The sequence below is a fragment of the Choristoneura fumiferana genome, chromosome 3 (assembly GCF_025370935.1).
Source record: "Choristoneura fumiferana chromosome 3, NRCan_CFum_1, whole genome shotgun sequence".
NCBI classification, from domain to species: Eukaryota; Metazoa; Arthropoda; class Insecta; order Lepidoptera; family Tortricidae; genus Choristoneura; species Choristoneura fumiferana.
Window position 1 is genome coordinate 15,555,985 of NC_133474.1, and position 20,335 is coordinate 15,576,319.

The 20,335-nt window shown below is 37.7% G+C and overlaps 1 protein-coding gene across 1 annotated transcript in view; it reads right to left on the bottom strand.

Annotated features, from left to right (window-relative positions):
• The window catches only part of LOC141426726 (T-box transcription factor TBX20-like), a 73,220-nt gene that overhangs the window by 29,896 nt on the left and 22,989 nt on the right, over nt 1-20,335 (bottom strand). The gene's annotated exons all lie outside the window — the stretch shown is intronic.

A 20,335-nucleotide genomic window follows, 5' to 3' on the forward strand; every position in this document is an offset into this window, starting at 1 on the left:
CTGCCGCACACACAAACAAATACTTATTAGAAGACCTGCCGCTTAGCAGACCTATAAACGGAGCGCGCCTCGCCGCGGCACCCCGCGAACGGCACGTGCACCATCGGGAACATCCGCCTGCCGCACACACAAACAAATACTTATTAGAAGACCTGCCGCTTAGCAGACCTATAAATACTTTCATTAGAAGACATGTCGTTTACTTAGCAAAAGCATAACGACAGCACACTACGTAAGAAAATTTACCAAAAGAAGCCGTCACCGAAGAAGTTTGACCTAGTCGCATATTCTGGGAGGTTTTCATCCTCCTTCCGAGAACCTCCTAAAAAACCTAAACTGGTCATGCATATTCAATAATAATCTTAGTACGTAATTGAGTGATCGAATGTAGGTACTGAGTATTACGAGTATGACTATCTGTTTGTAAACGAGTGTCAGAAATATAATATAACAAGAATACAAAAAAGTGACAATCTTATTATACGACTTCTAGTAACGTTTTAAAATATATGCGTGTTTTAATAATTTAAGAAACCATTTTCGGAACCAAGAATGCAACTGCAATTAAAATTCAGCTCGTAATCGTTTAACGTTAGGGAGTATTAACGTTATTGCGACAAATTATAACGGCATAAAACATAAAAATTTCAACTATAAATTCTCGGGCTCCAACAAAACGGACCTCGCCGCGCTAATGACCTCATAAGGACCGACCGAAAACCAAATTAGACATTAAGAATACAAAAAGCCCGAAAGTGCTTTACGAGACCAAAACACATGCTCGCGATAAAAAAAGATAATTAATGCATCTCCACAAAAACTGCCCAAGATCCGGCCACGGACGGTGACTTGTATAATTACAGGGTATAACGCGAACTAGGAAATCAAACAAATATGATGTATTCGATTTTAATGCACCCTTAAATGGGCTGAAGCGCTTCCTGCCGGCCGGGGGTCGATAACATCTCGCCACTGCTTATTTACGACGGAGCCGCGCGTTTCTTTATTATTTTTTTAATATTAAACGGCACTTTTGTAACTTTCAAGCCCAAACAAGCGAAGCTTGTCAGATAAGATAACCGTCAAGCAATTTGTTCGCCGCCTGTCGCTCCCGCTGCCCGCTGCCCGCTGCCCGCGCTACACTTAGGACACATTAAAGAGATCAATCACACGTGTCTCGTGGCAAGACGATCGGAATGCATTTATTAAATTCCTCGAGACAGAGTAATAAAATCCGGGAGTAGAGAAAGAATTATTAGCGTCCATAAAACACGAACCCGATGTCATCCCTCCTTAGAAAGTATGATAATAATAAATAGAGGAGACCTATAAAATTGTCGGAGGCTGAACGCGGGTCGCGCACGACGTCGATAAAGCAGGCGTATTGAGGGTCTCCGAGTTAAGCACTAGTCATAAATAAATCGTATTAAGGTGTGTTTTGAATAGTTCCGTATCGATGGTGCTGGATCTCCAGGCGCGTTCGACAATAAGTACGTAAATGTCAACCTCGTTTATGAGTGTGTCGTTAAGCGAGTGTCGCGGCCGCCACCCACCGCGCCCGCGCCCGCGCAGCGCGTAATGAGGCGCATCCATCACGGATAACCATCGATCGGCCGCGGCTCGACTGCTCCCATACAGCCACCACTCATACAGCCATCATAATGCGACGCGAATCGTAAAGATGTGTCTACATGAGACGAGACGAGCTGACGTTTTTACCCATGCACATTTTACTATTAGATCCATTGCAGTCATAATATTCGTAAATAGAAATATTTTGACAGATTACAGCTATTTGGAATAACCGATGACAAAAAGTTACAAAAATCAAATCATTTTGATCGTTAATTTCAATGAGCAATTAAAAGCCGTTGTTAGCGGAACCTTTGTTCCACAACAGTAACAATTGCGATATTAAAGTGGCATTTCACGAATAATAAAGCTGGTGGTCGGTCGGTCGGTCCGTATTTACATAATTCATTAATAAACGTCGGTCCGCGATGCCCTCGGATAAGCTTAACAAATACCGAAAATATCTACACTCCGCGCAACACAGAGCAGTGCGCGAACTTTGAAATATTACGGCTACGCCGTTATTTTACAACATGAAAGCGATATGGATGACTGGGAACATTAGCGAGCGAGGTCGGGCTGTGATGAAATTCCATGTCCGAGACAACGTCAAAATATTGCTTATTAAATATGATTTACGGTCAAATAATCCTAGACTTTGTTTATGGTGCGGAAAGAAAACGTCGAATCGTTGATGTCTTTTGTACCTATGATGGCATTAAATCATCTCTATTAAAAACTTATGCATGTTAGTAAAAAAAAATGCTTCTTTTCATATCACAATCATTGTCATTTCAAGTTCATAATTATTTAAATTGCCTTCAATTTGAAATGTCTCTTGAGTACGAGTAGAATCGAGGTCAAACTCGATCGTTCATGTTTGTATTGAGGGACAATTATTCACTTACATCGGCTTGCGGCTCACCGCAGCCTTGCGACAGTGGCCACGCTTGGAAGGAAGGTAATTTAGGTGGACGATTACAGACAACCACTTCCGCTGAAAGGCGCGAATCGTGCGTCTGTCTTCCACCCACATATTTTCACTGTTTATTTTATCGGTTTTATAGGTAGGTATATGCATGGATGCGTACTTACGCTGGGTTTTCGCACTACGATATAATTACCCGAGATAGGTACATTGCGGGGCTTGAATGATCCATCACAATCCTACTTTGGATGATTTTACTCGTGGATACTTTGAAAACCTGGCTTTACTTTCGAGTAATTTTTCAGTGCATTATTAGAGAGCATAACCAAAACAATACGATATTTAGATTGCTTGACAGTTGACACAAAGGTAAACATTTTAAATAGGTACTTGTCCTTTACAACAAAACATAAAACTGATCGTCTATTTTATATACTTCACACTTATTCACTGTCGTCATATACCGAAGACAAAATGTGCATAAAAATATAAAATACTTGTTTATTTAAATATAGGTAGGTACTTAATGTTTGTGCGTAGTAAAAAGTTGAATAGTGTTTGTTCTTTAGCGAATTCGAAGTGTTGTTAGTTAGGCAAATCATCCAAGTACAAGGTCTATTTAGCTCTGCCTCACAATAATAATCCGGGCAATTTATGGCATAATTGAAGAGTATTTTAAATATTAGTAATGAGTTTTTGTGAGTCGACGATGCGTTCCGTGCACCAGTTGCGTGCGCGCATCGGCGTTATTATGTATCGTCAAGTGTTAAAATATACAGAGTTTTTGTTACAATTACAACGACGGGCAACCGGACCTAGTTAGCACGGTTATTAGCTATATTAATTGGTTCCCGATAGTTCAATAAAAATAGCTTATTACAAGGACAAATTCGAAAAACGCATCGATTTGTTTAATACGAACACATTATGTGTGCAAAAAAGTTTTATGGCAATATCAATCATTTTATAATAAGTCGTGTTTAACACCATGCAAGCTGTCGGACAGGCGTGGCCTTTGTTTTACGGCCGTTGTGTAATTTATATTGCTTGCTTGTACTGCATTAACATCACTACTCGTAGATATAGGTAAGTAATTTTTTGTACAAAATATACTTATAAAATTAATTTAACAGACCGGTAATCAAAACGAGCGGCTTACCTAAAAGCTTTTATGAGGGAAATAACGCGAGGATTATAAAACTGTTAGTCGACACTTCAAGAACACCCACCATTCTGACACATAAACCGCAAACACAATAAAAATAAATTCGTAACCGTTTCTGCGCGAATATTTAACACCTTAGAAACGGCAAAAAAGCGATTCGTCACGAGGGATCGGCCAAGCTGCTCGGATTGATATTTAAAGTAATCTTTTTTAACGACATGGGAGGGCAAACAAGCTAGTGGGTTACTTGATGACAAGTGAGCACCACCACCCAAGAACACCTTCAAACGCCTTTAGCTATCCATACATACCTATGGATAGGCACTTTTTAAATTATATCCCTTACCGACTTCTAATAGCATTGAATACGCGTATTCATGCAAATTTCGAACGTATCCTACTACTAACAATTTTTATTTCCCTTGCGGAAAAACACTAATCCTCTAGATAGATATGCCGCATATGTTTTTGTTATTACAAGTAAGTGACCTTTAATATTACCTTTTATGGGAATTATTGTCTTTACCACAAACTCACTTTACTTTATTGGCGTGTTCTCTACAAGTTCATTAGCATGTTTATAATGTTCATAATAATCGTGCAAAAAGGTGTTAAACTGTGAATTTGAAAAAGCATTGGCGGGAACCGGAATATACGAAACGATGCGATTAACTATTAGCAGCATTCGCGCGGCGGAATTAGTGTCGCGTGCGGCGTGTCAGCTGTCAGTCACGAGTCTCGTTACGTCGGCACGCGGCGTCGGCGCGATGCGGCTCATCTCTAAACAAATATCCAGTTACACCCGCTAGCAGCCCTCTTCAACTGAAAATGATCGAACAATCCACCCATGTACCAACAAACAAACAAAACATAGGTTCGCTAAGCGGTACAACCAAAGTAACAAGACTTGTCGAATGTCGAACCCCGCCGCCGGCGAGTCCGACGTCCGACCCGCGCCACGCGAACTGTCATCTGTCACACCGCCATTTTAATTCCTCTGTAAATTATACAAATTGACACTTGATGTGTTTTGTCGTCTCCCGGGTAATCGTGCGAAATGGAACTCTTCATTTTATTACTTTTGTCAAGTGGAGGAGGGTCTCCAAGTCGCTATCTTGTCGTTCAATCTCGTTTTATATTTTCATTTTGTTAGCTACCGAGACGTAGTAGCCAGATTTTTGTCGGAGGTGTCGAGCGCGTTGATTTATATTTAAGGTTTATAAGTATGTACTAATTTAAATAATAAATATACCGGGCCTTCATCAGCGAAATTCAATTTTACGATGTCGTTATACATGAAAAATAATGGAGACATAAATATTATGAAAAGTGACGTTTAGTTAACGACCTCGACGCAATGTGTGTAAAGTAGCGGCGCGGCGGGGTGCCGCGCTACAGGAAAACGCTTTGCTAATTAAAAATACCTTCTTTGTTTTTGCTTTGGGATTGCAGCTATGCGAACAATGTATTTTGACCCTAAGCACATATAGAAGGAGATGTTAATACGCGCTTTGCCCTTTGCCTAAAAATATGTCTGGCAATAAACGCTCACGGGTTCACGGGATTACAGGTTGTTTAGTTGTGTTTCGTATTTATAGGATGGTTTTCATTTGTATGTTTTGTATGCTGTTAAACATTTTAGCACCTTCACTAGCGACTGAAAAAATGCGGTACTAATATGAGCTAAAGGCCACTCTCGTCTTAAGTATGTGATTTTGAACTAAGTATGTTGACTTATCGGAAACATTACATGCAGGCCAGTAATTATTATCTAATTCCTATGAAATAGGTTAAACATTAACAGAATGTATACTTAAAACTGGAATTCAAGACCAAAAAATCTACGACAATGTTGCTAATTAATTGTTGTTGTTAATTATTATCTAATTCCTATGAAATAGGTTATACATTTACAGAATGTATACTTAAAACTGGAATTCAAGACCAAAAAATCTACGACAATGTTGCCACTGAAATAAAATGTGTGTACAATAGTACATTCCTTTTTTTTAAAACACACGATAGAATATTCTTTTTATTAGTAATTTCGATTCTATAATTTAAAGAAGTAATTTTGTTTACTTACTTTTACATAAATACTAGACGCCTGAATAAAAACTTAATTATTTCGTAATTTTTGGTTGAAAAACTGGTCTTGTGCTTGTATTTCTTCAGGTATTCATAACATTTGGTGCAATAATTTACAATTAAGATAAAATCAAACTAATATTTGATTTAATTTTTTACATCATCATCATCATCATCATCCCAGCCTATATACGTCCCACTGCTGGGCACAGGCCTCCTCTCAGAACAAGAGGGCTTAGGCCGTAGTTCCCACGCGGGCCCAGTGCGGATTGGGAACTTCACACGCACCATTGAATTGCTTCGCAGGTTTGTGCAGGTTTCTTCACGATGATGAATTTTTTACATACATTTAGCTAATCAACAAAACTGCAGAGTAATAGTGTGTAGCGCGCTTTATGGGGTTTATGGTGGCTAAATAATAATATGGTGGTTAAAACTGTTAAAAAATATATTTCATTGAACCTTTTCAAATTCCTTTCCTGTTATTTAATATGAGGCCTATTACTAAGAATCAGTTGTCCGTCTGTCATTAGGCTGTACTGTATCTCATAACATAAACCATGGCAGTTGAAATTTTCACAGATAATGTATTCTGTTGCGGCCATAACAACAAATACGAAAAAACGGAATAAAATAAATATTCAGGACTACACTGTGGTAGAACAACGCAACCTTATCCTGTTTATGTTCCTTTAGAATAAAACTGTCTCAATATTAGTTGAGAGTTGAAAATAAGTTAGTACTTAAATATTTGTTTTTTTTTTAAACATCCTTATTTAATTCCCCTCAGTGGCGGCCTTAAGGCTTAGGCCAATGTCAGTTAAATTAAAGATAAATATATTCTTCTTCTTCACGTTGTACGGTGATTGTAGTTTTTGCAACTTGATAGCAAAATTCCAGGAACCACGCGGAGACAACTTGCGCATTAAAAAATTTCAGACACGAGAGCAATATAGAATTTTGTGATCACTGTTAAAAAAGGTTGGCGAAACCTGAAAAGTTTATTTGACAGTGACAGAAGTGACATTGAGAGAATTAACAGTGACATATCTGTCGTAGATATTTGGTCTTGAACTCCAGTTTTGAGTATAGGTATATGAACTGGCTAAAGTACCTATTGGTTGGTAATGTTGGTATGCAAGGTGAATCGTATAATATTCGTAGAAGAGAAAATGTTTTTGATAATCATACATCCCCTCGTAGATCGTCGTCTCCTTTAGTACACTAAAGTTTGGCAAGTGGTTGAAGGAAGGTAGTCGGAAATGATTTAAGAGTGCGCATTAAAGTTTTATAGCGTAGCGAAGCCGGCCGATGGTCGGGTGTTATTTTATTTTATTAACGGCCCCCGAAATAAAAACCCCTCGCGCATCGAAAATGGCCACGTACCTACTCGTAACATATCTTTCGGAGATTAAAGATAAATCAAGCGAACATGCTGAAAAATAATTGCAAGGGCCCCTCTCAGTAGGTATATTTGCAATTAAATGAGTGTACTGTGTTAATTATATAAAGAAACACTTTAGATACTTACGCGATTAGTACTTAGGTAACTATAATAAAGAGTTATTGTAATGTATTATATTGTACCTATAAAACTGAGGTATACTTACAGATATGGAATTACTTTGTTTTTGACCTTTTTCATCGTTGGGTGAGTTGTCATCAAACATTTTATAAAACAATGCTACATAATTTATTGAATCATGCGTTACTTTGCGGAGGTCCATATCAATGAAACAGTCTAACATATGGTACTTAGTATGGTGTACGGTTGTGTTGCTCTGAAGATGAGTTCTGGTTGAGTTCGAAACACGTCAGTGTATTGTGGTGGTGGTGATAGATGGATTTGTGTGATTTGTGTGTGTTGTTACAGTGTGGAGGTGGAGGAACTGCACGAACACGCATATCTTGCATAAACTTAGCTATCATAAGGTCGCGGGTGAACAAAGAAATTATTTTAGTTCATTAAACAATGCTAACTTCCGCCTTATGTTTAAAGTAATTAAGTGTATATATTCGACAAAGCTTTTGTACAAAAAACTAACACCAGTTTTTTTTGCCGTACAATCGGAGCTAAAAAGCAAGCAAGCTAGAACGTAGAATGATATAATAAGTAGATATATTTCAGTAACAAAATAACGCTAACAATTACGAATTGATTATAAAAAGTTTGAAAGGGTGTGCTTAATGCTAGCGTCATTAAAATTCTTGCACCTTGTCCATCCGTTGTGCTAATAAACTGGGATGGTAGTGACGTTTGACCGAACAGTGAAAACGCTCGAATATTCATCCAAAAACGCAAACACAAGAAACAATTAAAGCAGCGTTTCCACCAATAATGTACGAGGATGTGTTTTTTATTAACCAATAGAAACGCTTCATTTACACATCCTCGCAGAGCACATCTCTGGTGGAAACAGCTGAGCGGAGCGAGGCGAGGTAAATGAAGCGTTTCTATTGGTTAATGAAAAACATATTCCTCGCAACATATCCTCGCACATCTCTGGTGGAAACAGCTGAGCGGAGCGAGGCGAGGTAAATGAAGCGTTTCTATTGGTTAATGAAAAACATATTCCTCGCAACATATCCTCGCACGTCTCTGGTGGAAACGCTGCTTAAACATTATTTTTTACAAACTAGTGGTTTATGCATGACACTGTGTAGCAATCGAATAGCTAATACTACTTCTGATCTGATACAGCAATCAATAAATGTTTGGTTTAAATAATAATTACCATTTCAGCTCTATTGAGTACGTCAGTCAATTCACGGAGCTTATCAAATAAACATCTTTTTTAATATTTCGCTTTCCTGTACAATTACAGAGATCGCGTGTGAGTACCCCGGACTCGACGAAGGCCTGTAATTTCGCTAGACGCGTTGCTCAAGCACGATTAATAGTTTTTCATTCGGGCCATATAATGCTAATTAATATCGAGAAGCAATTATAAAACGGTTAACATTAACAAGGTGCTCTTAATTACTATCGCCGGAATCTGACGACGACGGGTTTACGACACTTCCGGTGGCCCCACCAACTCGCCATAAACCTTAACTACCCGCTATTGTCCGAGTGTACCATTTGCTATCATAAATTCAAGTGCCCCTGGTCATTTGATGGTTTAGCTTTGAGCATGATGATACAACTACAAACTATCTGATAAAAACATGTCGTGAAGATATGAGTTAAGGAACAGAAATTATGTAGCACCTAGCTATGGAATTAATTATACTTATCCTAATTGCGTTTTGTTTTTGTAAATTTTACGAATCCGTCCGTAGAGTCCAAACGTCCGTAGACCCGAAAGGTCCAAACAATAAGCTCTATTGCGTCCACTCACGTGTCCGTCTGTCAGTCTGTTACATTGTATTTACGGCCAAACGGTTGGAGCTACCTTCTAATTTTCACAGTATAAGCATCTTGTTGACACAAAGCCTTATCAAATTGTGAAAAAACATTTTTTTATGTTTTTGAAGGAAGAAGCATGCTGTGTAAAATACTGGTTATTTAAATTTACGCCATTTGCATGCGCAGGTCCGACTCGTACTTGGCCGTATTTTTTATCTACATATTTATCACGCGATATAAACTGTGATTGTCACTGGTACGGCAAAGCAGTATTTCTCATGCTCATTGACTCGCGTGTCACTGCTTGTATGTAATGTATGATTTTTACTTGTTTTTTGTATGATTTTTTATAAGTGCGTGTGTGTGATTGTTTCTGTTACTCGTATATTTATATATAGTACTTAGAGATAACTCCTCGACTGGAACTACACACAGGCTACGCTTTTTATTCCCATGCACCCACCAAATCTAAATAAAATCCCAAAATTTTGAACCCTAGTCTATTTGCATGAAATTTTGTACGATTGCGGAGCAATTTTTGGGATTTCCTGTGGGAATTCAGTTATATTGCAGAATTTCTGCCAGATCCAATAGCTTACGCGAGCGAAGCGAGGCTAAAGGCTGGTTAAACAGTAGTGCCCTGCCTGAAACTAGTATTTGAAACCAAAACCGAAACAGAATTTCGGTTTCTGCTTCTGTTTTGGCCGAAACCGAAATAGTTCAAGGGCTATTTCAATGAATACTTTTTTAGCTTGCGTTCAGTTTAGTTTTTGTAAATACACAGGTACATAATATTTGTGTTCATGGAAGCGATTATTCAAGCAATTGGTAAATTGATACACCTAATAAAGTGAATATATATATTTATCCTTTTTGATGTGGGGTAACAAGGTAGCCACAAAAAGATTGCTTATTCGCGGGTAGCGGAGCCGCTTATCACGACGCCGATTGGTCCAGAATGTCGCACAGACTTCGATTTCGGTTCCTATTTCGGGAGAAAATCTGCCGAAATTAAAACGAATTGTGCTTCGGTTATTTAGGTTTCGGTCTCGGCTAGTCTTGATATTAAATTAGCTTACGTCAAAACTAGCCGAAACCGAAACCAGAACTGAATGTTCGGTCGGACTAGTGTCCGTACTAGTTTTATAAGTAAATAGTCGAAGGTGTGCGGCGGTGCGTGGCGAGAGCAGACGCGCCGTCGCCTGCAACGTTAAACGAACCTGCCTGTAGGTACGCGCCAGCGCCATGCATGCAGGAACGCTTACACTGTACGTGATAGGTGTCCCTGTACAACTATAATTACTTATCATAATATCACTTGCTACATGTCAGTAAAGGGTGGTATTTTTTTTTTAATTGAGTTAAAAAATACTAATACTTTAAAAGCAGTAAAACAATATAGTTGATCTGTTTCTTCTAAAATAGCACGAAAATAGAATCACGCCACGGATATTTAACAAACACGAAACCTTTTCAAATTAACCATGGCTTTAGAAATGGAAATTATACTCTGTCATTCATTATCAGTGTCCATTATAATCGGCGTAAACATCTCGGCGAGCAAGAGATTACTCCGTTGTAATTAACTGTTTTACACGCTCCTAATGGCTTCATTTCGCTAATGACCGTCTCATCTCGTCCTTTTGCTCCTATCTACAAACGTAACCCTCCTATCCTTGACTGAGGAATATCAAAAGTTAATTTATATTTCAACTCAAAGTTTTCAAATTTATTTTTAGAACTGTAACGGTCGTAATGAAAAGTAATTATTAAGTTAATTAGGCACGTTCTTTTAAAATTTATCTTTTCCAAAGGCTCCGCTAAGGTATTATGTGAATTAATAGAGGTCCAGACCTGGACATTCTAATTGCTGCGTATTTTGTAAAAACTATTCAACGTAAGAAATATAACTGCGTGGAATATCTCTATACAATTTATCAGAATACAATAAAGATCACATTTATGTCGAATGTGCAGTAAAAAGCACGCTTTTGCTGTCTGCGGGACTGCAATTATCGCATCAACGTAACATAATGGCGTCGGAGATATCGTGAACAATTATTACTGCATTAGCCACAGAGTCGACAATCGTGTTGCCGACTGAAGTACGTCCATGGTTTCATCCTGCTCTTTATTACCTACCACTAAGACCAAATCTCGCGGCATGGAAGAACTCCCGCCCGCTTGTTATGTTGTAGGTCCACGATCGCCGAAGCGGGCACAGGGCAAGAGCCATCGACAAATTGCTACTTGCGGACGACGATCGCAGCACGTTAATCAACCTGTGACAAGCCGAGCCACACCGTGCTATTTGACGTCGTGCCTACTTGCAATTACTGCCTCGTTTTATGCCAATGTCCGTTTCACTTACCGTTCTGACATGGATATAAAATTTCTCTACAATAATATGACATGGTTATCCTACTGTTATTTTATTTGATAAAGCTTGTGAGTGATGAAATGGATTTGGATAATTATATATATAAAGATAGGACCTCTGGAATAATACAAACTGTTTTTATCCCGATATCCTAGATGATCGAGATTTGATCATGTGGAATCCTGAAAATTTAGTAGCCTTTGGATTTTAGGGAGTTTTTTGCAAACTCCCATGAAAATTCAGTAAAATGTCGGTATTGTACCAGAATTTTTTTTCCACACTTACAACTATTTAACAGGAACTAAGCCAAAACAATAGTGTAACTTGTTAACATATTAAATTAGTCTTAAGATTAACGCGAGCAAAGCCGAGGGTAAAAAGTAAAAGAAAGAAAGAACAATATAATAATATATAGTATTTGTAACATTATACAATTACAATGTTTACAATTGTTATTATAGAGATGGTTCGTGCTACATATAATCTAGTTTTTATGAGACATGGGTTTTGATGTTATATTAAAGGGATTCAGTTAGCGTCGCATTCTTGCGGTGATTTCGTAATGAGTTCGCGCATGACAGGTTTTATAGTTCCTCCTTCGCCGGCGCCTCTGCACTGCACTCTACCATGTACAATTATAAATTCTGTGCTAATGTGTTCACTTAGACAGATTTATTGCTATTTTGTAAATTAATTGTTCAATTTACTTTAAATTTTCAAAATACTTGAGTGCAACTAGGTCATTGAAAAACTAGTTTTAGGTCATTCAACATTGCATATTTGTGATGCTATTTATTGAAGTAAAAGGCAGACAACGTAATCACAATTACTCTTTTTACTTGAAGGCATTAATTACAATGTGCTCGTAATAGATAAAGTGCTCAACGACGAGGCATTTATTCAGACCGCATTAAAGCATGTTACCACTTAGGAAGCTCATGCGCATATAAGAATCAAGATTGATATCGGCACTTAGTTGAAGTCTGCCGCTGATGTAATTAGCGATGCAGCGAGGAGTTTGCTTGGGACTGTGCATTGTGCTACAATAACGAAAGTAACGAAATAATACCCTTTATATTTTTAGAATACGCGAACAGGATATTTAACGAACATAATCTAAAAATCTTTAATAGATACATCAGAATCTACACAACATAGGACATAAAATATAGTGCTACGTATACTAGAGATAGTATAGTAGCGTATTAGTCCAGATTTCTACTATAATTATCAATTAGAATTTGATTGAATGATTTTTGTTGGTTTGTGGTTTAATCAAGCATGACAGATATTGAACATTTTTACCTTGAAATTTTTCATTATTACCCGCGCATTAGCGACAAATATATGCAGACAAAGTCGCCAGCATCAACTAATACCTCATAAAAAATTGTGTTTCCATAAATTAAACATACATCCATGTGAGACAAGAGCAGAGCATGTTCATTGCGAATGAAACGCTCCGACAAACTAATTGAAAGTGGTGAAAAATGGCGACCACTCACTGCGCTTTTTAATACCACAGCCTTGGGCAGCCGGTGTCGTGTTTACTTTTAATCGTACTGCAACGTAAGCACAGACACAGAACTTTAATTCCGGTGATATTAATCGCTGGTCAGAAAACGAGGTCTTGACAGACAGTCTTCATTAATGTAATGGGTCCAGTTGATGACTCTACATTTAAAGACAAAACCTGAGGATTGCGAGTCGAGTAGATAAAAAAAGATCACCATGATGTTTACACATTGACGAGGTATGTGGGGGAGATAGCTCTATAGTTTCATAATTGAAAAAAATATATTAATTTTCCGGAAAAGTGTGTACAAACTTTTGTTATTAATATACTCGTAATATGAAAACTCTACCCAAAGAAGAAAGTTATTATTGTCATTCTGTGCTGCTAAATACATCATGGTAAAATAGAGTTATAGGTTACTCAAAATCTCGTGTTTATGGTTTTTAGAAGAAGGTCTAGGTTATCAGACTATTATATAAATAATGTTGGCAAACGAATTTATCAATTGTCTGATTTGAAATCTCGTGTAGATCTAGATATTTAAAGTAATCAGCATCAACCAAAACTACTTCGATCCATTGCGCTATCTGCAATTTTATATGTAGATCTATACTACTTATTTAACACATCAATTTAAAAACACAAAGTAGTAGAAAAGTGAAATAATCTAATCAATTTTCACTAAGTACCTAAATATTTTCCTTATAGCAGATCGTTTATCATTTAATAGCCAAGATCGTTCACCCTTCGGCTTGTTTCTGTTTAATTCCGTGCAGGTGGTTCCTTCAAAATAAATACCACTCTGTATACTCAGCTTTCTCACCCTGTATATTATAAATTTCGCTTGTACGGAACTTCATTACCCTACTGACATGGCTCGGCTACTGCCGACGGGTAAATATAAACATAATAGTAATTTATTCTCCAACTGGTTATGAAAATAACAAATAGATACGAATGATTTAATAAACAGGTTATCAATGAATTGATAAATTAACTGTAAGGCAACCGTTCTGATTGCTTTATTGCACATGGTTAGCAACGTTTTGTTAAGCAAAATCTTGTGGATTTAAAACAACTGAATCTAGGTTATGCTTTCTTCGAACAAACGTTCATGTTCATGTTGAATGCGTCCTAACAATTTAATTTACTGTCAGCGTTTGCGTTAGGAATATTTTACTGAGTTCAAGCTAATTCAAGTCATCAGAGGTATTTCTCTAAACGAACCTCATTTTTGCAATCAGCAACAGACAATCATCATAATTGAGCCAGTTGTCTTGTCGTAAATTGTGAAATTGGCCAACACAGAGCCTGCCTCAGCAAAATAACGTATGAAGCTGAATTAGTTTCGCAACTTTTTATACTGGTTGTAGCACTGGACCGTCAAATTTATTTGGGATATTTTTGGGGTCATTTACTAACTTTTCACCCTTGGACTTTGGGTCCCTTAGGTCACGGTTTTGGAGGTATGAATTTTTAAATGTTGTTGCTCAAACTCAAAATTTCGCCTTTAAACGTTCGTTACTTGTTTATTAATGTACCTACGTATTTTTTTTTTGTTTTTCATACTTGATAATACATGTTTGTTCAAATAATAATAGTTTTTATTCTAATTAATAGTCTCAACGGGACTACGAGGTATTTTATTCCACAATATTACAAATTGTGCGAAAAAAATCCAACTTCGAAATTCAATTATCCTGCCCCGCCTCAAATTTTCGAAACGGGTACAATTTTCAAAATAACCCTCCTTTGAACAGTCGGGTAAAAAGGTCCCAGAGGCAATTCACACACATTTTTCAGCTCCTTTTTTAAAAACTATACCCGCGCAAAGCCGGGGCGCGTCGACGTAGAGTAAATTGTATCTCGTGCATTTTTTGATTAGATTGATATTTTAAATTCATAATATCTTCTGAATGGAATTTCCGACTTGATTGATTCAAAAATTAATGTACAGGTATTTAAACAGTCTTGAATATGAAATAATTTATTTGGATAGAGTTAAGTAATGCAAAGATATGGATAACGTGGTCTAAATTTGGTCGACATATCTATCAACTTTTAAAACGTATAAAAGTAGTTATAGTTTCATAACTACAATGGTTACACATATAGAATTGCGAAGTATTTTGTAGATATTGATAATTATATTTTTTAATATCGTAGCAATTTTTTTTGTTCAATCATCAATAGCGCAGCGCACGCGATGAAAGATATTTTATGGAAACTTTTTTTACACTGAGTTACAGTATTGAAGTTTTAATACGGAAACCCTAATTTTTTCTAGTAATAAATATAGCCTATGAAATTTTGGAATAATAAAGCATTCTAATGGTTAAAGGTTTTATGAAATCGGTCCAGTAGTTTTGCGTTTATTCGTAACAAACATCCAAAAATGCAAACATCCAAAAATCCAAATCTGTCCTCTTCATAATATTAGTATAGATAAAAGACAGTTGAACACTTAATTTTTTTTTAATATATATTGTTTTTAATATTAAGTAGGTACGGCCGCTTGTGTGGCATTTTGATCACTGCATAACTCTACAAAGCCGTTGTTACTTTCGATCTCCCCTTCTCGGACGCTTTCCTTAGGCCCTATCAACCAAGTAAAGCAATAATTCCAATAATTGCACATAGGAATTACAAATAAATAATTTTGTTTTAAAATACTCAGAACTTTTACATTCTATAAAAATACAGTTAAATGATCTAACCCTTTAACATTATTAGTGAAGATACTAGTCAATCGATAAGCTGATCAACAAACACACAAACAATTGAAGCAGTGTTTCGTGTCCGTCCGTGACAGAGCGGTCGTTAGCCGCCGCCATTACGATGATCGATGGCCCCTGCGCACCGATACCCGACAAATTTCATTTAGAACACTAATGTCGTGTTACCTTGACTGATAAATTGATTTATATTGACGATACTAATAAAACTTACTTGAAATTTATCCTAATGTGTGACCTGATCGGAGATAGACCGCTTCTGATCGAAAGATAGGTATACGTAAAGATATACGGCGCTGTGCGAGTCATTTTCTTCGACTATTTAGATATTCTGTGTTACCAAGACTAAGTGTGCTTGCCTGACAATATTTACATGTGTAGAACTTTGTGAGAACGAACGACCAAATTGTTACACTGTTCTACTCTATCAGTGCCTACCTATTTGCGAAAATACTTGCATTCTAGAGATATATAGCATCTTACGAGCCCACTACACCCAGGCACGATACACTCGATAACGAGCCGCGAACAAAGATGAAGATTTAGGGTTAGGACTACCAGTGATGGCGTAATTTGACGTCTGCAAAAAAACCCTTCATAAAACCCTAAGTGTATTTTAAAGAATAGTCAAATATACTGGCTTGCTTTATTTTTCTTTAATTACTATCTATCCCTGCCCTCAAGACAAACACGAAAGTAACAACATAAAAGTAACATGTTGATTAAGGTATTTCTCATATAAAGTAAAAAGTATCATACCAAACGGCATTTAAAAAAAATGATTTGAGTTACATTTTTTTCTCTACATCTATCAATAAATACGTAATATTGTAATATTTCTGATTCAAGGCCGGAGCAGATACTATAGCAATCGAGGGTGAAAATCATGAAAATTTAAAACTGTAGGTACAATTTTTATAATTTTCGATAGATAGGCACGAAACGAAATTAAAATTTATATTTTTTTACTTTAATAAGCCTCAACTTTCCTGTTAGTACCTAAGTAATTAGATCAGCCACCGATGCCGGAAGATAACAATGTTCCTTGTGTAAATTTTGGTTAAGATAATCCTTGAAAAATATCGTCAAGTAGAGATAACGAATCAAATGATCAAGAGCGTAAAAGAATAACGACGAAATGAAAGTTTAATGAACGTAAATAACATTTTACAGATCGCTTGCGAAGAGATGTAAACCGTTTTAATTGCATACTTGGAGCTGGCACCGCGATCGTGCGAATCAACACCTTTGTTCCGAATTGACATATAAACATCATCGTAGTCATTTTTTTTTAAGTTAAGCTAAAATCACTGTGCAACGAAACTTGCATTAAATGAAATCAATACGATCGATCTATCGAGTCGATTCTAATTTGGTATGATCTGGTTGGTATGAAAAAATCAGCGAGGATTCACGCATTATGCTTCGTTGTCTTAGAGCAATACGGGCTCCCATGTTGCTCTAAGTTCGTTGCATTAGAAAGTTAACTTTGAACCAATATTTTGGTGAATAAGTATTACGAAAAATAGATCTGAGTCGTCTTTGAAGACGAAGCATGCAAAAGTGTACCAACGCTAGCTCCGCCCATTTGTTTAATCCAAGTTTAATCCAACAAAATTATATGCAGCATAGCGCTCAAAAGTATAAAATGAATAATATTCGTCAATGTGCGTAAGAAGTATCACGCTCAGATCTGTTACAGCGAGAAGCATTTCCTGTATCAAAATGTCTTGATACTTGTAGTACGTTTGCGGTGGTGGTACTCGTAGTAGTAGACAGGTAGGTTGTGAGGGTAGTTATAGTTATGTTTGTCGGGGGGTGGTAAATGCAGTCGGTCGGGGCGCTAACGTGCGCGGGGCGCGGGGGGTGCCGGGGAGCAGACGTCGTCGAGGAGCGTCGGAGGCTGCGTGGCGATCGATGAAGCGCGGACACGCCTCGCGCACAGCGCAAGCCGCGACGACGAAACACGCTGTTTGTTCAATCGCTACTTCATTTTGTCAGAGGAACGTAGTAGCAATAAGTGGGTTTATCGCTGTGTGTTGTAGTCCACCCAGATTTGGATAGACTTGGCTAAAAGTGAAACTAAAGCCGCGATTGTGAATAGTCACTGCATAGTTTCATTCACTTGCAAGTTAACTACTCACAGTGAGGTCTTCCCTCAAGTCCGTACTGTTATTATACATACGAAAGTAACTCTGTCGGTCGGTCTCTCTTCCTCTTTAGTTTTAAAATTAAATATGATCGTTATAATTCAGTCTGCAACAAGCTTACTGGAGTTTACTAAGGGGCTGTTTCACCATCCATTGATTAGTGTTAACTGGCGGTTAGTTGTGATGCCGTCTCTATTTGTTTTGTTCGAATAGACGGAGACGGCATCACATTTAACCGTCGGTTAGCGCTTATCAATGAATTGAGAAAGAATGATAAATACCAACTTATCCGACAAAACACGATGGAAAAACATTCACAAGATCTGTGCATACTGCCTACTCACACGTCACAAAAGATGTGAGCACAATTTCGACAAAAAACATAATTCCTACATCACAGAATCGATCAACGCCAGTTATTCGGTGCCGAAGCTGAAGTCGACGTCGTTATAACATAACATAAAGCTGGAAACACACTGAGGGTGGAGGCGAAGCGGTGCGGCGCGACGCGGAGGCAGTACCGGTTGTAATATTCGAGCTAAAATAAAACACGCGCGGGAAATAAGCGTGGCGCGGTATTCTGTGTGGCCTCTTTCGCGTTAGCTCGAATATTACAACTGGTACCGCGCCTCCGCGCCGCGCCGCACCGCTCCGCCTCCGCCGTCAGTGTGTTTCTAGCTTAAGAGCTGTCAGGAGAAGTTCCAAATGCGACGAGCGTGTTAAACGACTGCATTGTGGCCGCTGTCACTGGCGGTGGTCGGTGCCTTTGCCACGATCGTATCTTGGACTAGGAACTTAGAAGCCAGTGGGAATATTCTAATTCAATTGAACTTTTTATTTAATGAGCGACCATATCACAAACTACTCTATTCAGAACCTACCTAACTATATACCTACCATTGTTTTGCAGTCTTAACGACAACTGTAGTAATATTGACAAGTCGGTGACAGGAATCCGTAGTAGTGCAAGTGGAGCTGAAGTAAAAGTTAAAATCTAACGATGAAATAAAATAAAATTATCTCCGTTCAGTTAGCAATTAGTTGAACTTTCGCTGGATTTGTATACACGTATACAAAGTATTTTACTGAGGTACACTTATGTGCGTTGAAGGTATCGATTTACAGGCAATTAAGCGATACTGGCACCAGCAAGCCTAATTCAAGTCACGTTATTAAAAAGTTTAGTATTAAATTCACAGCTCATACTGATCTGTACACTTTGATATATGCTTTTACTCGCATGCTTATTACATATTATTTATCTTGACCTTTAAATAAAAGTAAAAGACATAATCGTTATGAAAAAAAACAAGAAGTTAAAACCGCCTCGCCGCTACATCAAGTCTTGTCAAAACGGTTAACTAAGCGCGAGATTAGGCGACGAGCACAAAACGAGTGTCACTCCGCCGACTTATTCAATGAACAAAAAACACCTTCAGCTTATCGAAATAAAGTCTAACGTACCTACCCAAAACCGTTTCACTGGGATTAAGATTTGTAAGCGTCGAACCAATTGAATTCCAGAGGACACAGATCCGTCACCGATAACGCACTTTAGCAGCGTTCGGTGACAAGTCACTTATCCGCTTGTAATCCGATGGATTGAAAATATCTCTATTAATCGACCGAATCGGTCAAGCGGACGTATAGCCTGCTCCAGTTTCCCGCCACTTAATGCCCCGAACAGAAGCGAAATATGAATATAAAATCTATAAATTCACTATCATAGGACAGCTGGCCCGTAATTTACAATAATAAAATAATAACTACGAACAGTTAAGCAGGTATAATGAGACATCAGACCAAATTACCACGGTTTATAGAACACTACATAAGCGTAAACAATTGCCCGAGGGCCAAATATGAGCATCTAATGTATATTTATGTGAGTCCTGCCTATGTGAGGTTCCAGTTCGGTTGGCAACAAGGGCTGCGGCGAGGGAGTGAGTGTGTATGTCAGTTGAATGTGTAAATTAGGAATCGAGAGCTTATTCCGGCGTTCTGCCGCGGTAGATAAGAACACGCGGCGGCCTGTGTTAATACCGCATTAGACATGGTTACAGCTTGTAGCGGCGGAGAGTTTGGTTGGAGGGTCGAAAATTACCTCGGGACACGCAATATTGAGACATTAAAACTTATCAGGTCCCAAATAGACTTAATTAAGCCTCCGCTAATTGTTAACTAGTACATAGTAGTAGTGCATTATAAGTAAGGGTCTGTCATTAACTTCTATTCGACATGAAACTAGGAGCGGTCACATTGGTTCCCCCTTCTTTGACTACCTTACGAGTACATGGCATGGAAAACTAACCATTGTAATAAATGTCGAGAAGTATCTTATTTATTTACCTACAATATTCATTTGTTCATTTTTTTATATCGCAATTAAAAAAATAAAGTGTATACATTTTCAATACTTAGTGAACACTTAGTGCGTTTATGTAAATAATAA